Genomic DNA, 2,018 nt, shown 5'->3' with positions numbered 1-2,018 from the left:
GCCTTGACCCCGCTCGGAAGAGCTGAAATGTGTTTTTAATGGAGAATTTGATTGCAAGTGAGATACTGAATCCCTTCCTTAAAAACAGCTAGAGAAAGACTATTCTTCATTTATAAAAATAAAATCTTTTTACTTGGATTTTACCATTTTTAAAAGTGTTTAAAAATTCAGTGAACTTTCCCTTTGCTTAATTTTCAAATGGAAAATGTAAACCGGTGCTTCAGTGGAAATATTTTATTTCAGAGAATCAATAGTACACCTAGTTGGGGATTGTTACTGTGCATATTATTTACAACTGTCTTTTGTCTATTAAAACTCTAAACAAAAATTTATCTATGCATAGGGCCAAGATTCCATGGAATTCTTTTATGGTTTAGTTTGATTTTATTATTATTTTTTAATTATGTCCTGCCACGACAATAATTGTTTTACTGTATGCTACTGAACATTGAGTAAAATCTCAATTTTTAAGAGATTTTTTATGGTTATAAACAATTTTAAATTAATAAGAGAAAGATTTCATTTATAATTTTAATACTGTAAATGGTTATACATGAATTTTATTAAATTATCTTGAAATGTATTAATCCTTGGTATACTATCAGGGTTCTTTGGACCCAGTTTTAGTTTGAAGTTGTTTGGTAGGAAGGATTGTTTTACATGACTTTTATTCTTTTTTAAAGTTTCACTGAATGTGTTTTTTAATAGGAAAAAACATTGTATCTTGCTATTAACATGTGTCTATCAGAACTTTTGATGTGGCTTCCCTGGTGGCTCAGAGGTTAAAGCGTCTGCCTGCAATGCGGGAGACCTGGGTTCAATCCATAGGTCGGGAAGATCCCCTGGAGAAGGCAATAGCAACCCACTCCAGTATTCTTGCCTGGAGAATCCCATGGATGGAGGAGCCTGGTGGGCTACAGTCCATGGGGCCGCAAAGAGTCGGGACACAACTAAGTGACTTAACTTTCACTTTTCATCAGAACTTTTTATAAATCGAACATATACTAAGGAATCTTAATGATTGTTTTTTTCCTATGCATCTTTCATCATTTTGACCTTTTATGATTATGGAAATTAATTCATCATTTGTTTCCAACTGTGGGATATAAAGACTAAAATAATAAGCCAAAGGAACTTAATGAAAGTGCCTAAAAGGATAATGCAGTAGTGAAATGTCATCTTTATTGTATTATCTTCAACTTTTTAATAGCATAGCCCATTAATACTGTATTATCTTACAAGAATGTAAAAAGAAAATGTCTGGAGACTATCTTTGTTGTTTTTTTGTTTTGAATTTTTAGCAAATATAGTAGAGAATTCAGTATTTTCTATTTTCTGTCCCCAATGTTAAAGAGAAGAAAGTTGGCCTACGAAGATGCTTCAGTTAGATGAATTAGTGGATGAATGCAGATACTGATAGTAACATTCCAGACACAACTGATGATGGTGACATTGAGTGTATAAGCAACATCTCCAACCACTGTCTTCAGATGACAGCATCCTAGATGAATTTTCTCAAACCTAAGGGTCAGTGAGTGAACAGTATAGTTCTTTTCTCCCCCAGCTTAATATATAATTGATATATCACACTTTATAAGGGGTATAATGTGATTTGCTATGCACATGATTACCAAAGTAAGATTAGTTAACATATCCAACACTTCACCTAGTCGCTATAACAGTATAGTTCTAAAGCAAAAAGGAAATACAGTATTTTCCTCCTACAGTATTAAGTTAGTTGCTTAATAGCAAGGACTTCATCACTCAGTATTTTGTGACAGGAACCTCACCTGCCCTGGCTTGCTTTTATGGTGCTGACACACCCACATATTTTGAAACAGTTCAGAAGTTGACAAGTACACAAGGCCGATGTGTAATAAAAGAAATTGGAAGAAAATAAATGACATGGAAATGATATAATTGGTATTAATAAATCTGAAAATAAAAAATATTTTGCAATTCTGTAACAAGGAAGATATCTGTCCTCCTGTCCTCAGCATACTTTTGAGTTGTCAAAG

At 33.1% G+C, this 2,018-nt stretch overlaps 1 protein-coding gene across 2 annotated transcripts in view; it reads left to right on the top strand.

The window, feature by feature from the left end:
• NRIP1 (nuclear receptor interacting protein 1) overlaps positions 1–2,018 on the top strand; it is a 108,456-nt gene that overhangs the window by 96,515 nt on the left and 9,923 nt on the right. Inside the window, exon 1 of one of the 2 annotated variants that reach the window (XM_086411855.1) lies at positions 1,378–1,527. The exons of the other annotated variant lie outside the window; for it this stretch is intronic. The gene's annotated coding sequence lies outside the window, so the exon portion shown is untranslated. Of the gene's footprint in view, positions 1–1,377; positions 1,528–2,018 lie in introns of those variants that run through there. 2 annotated transcript variants of the gene reach the window in all.

The sequence above is a fragment of the Bos grunniens genome, chromosome 1 (assembly GCF_055505025.1).
Source record: "Bos grunniens cultivar Pamir isolate PY7600 chromosome 1, Bosgru_T2T1.0, whole genome shotgun sequence".
NCBI lineage: Eukaryota > Metazoa > Chordata > Mammalia > Artiodactyla > Bovidae > Bos > Bos grunniens.
Note: the sequence above shows the minus strand (reverse complement) of the source record. Positions and strands in the feature narration are given on the sequence as shown.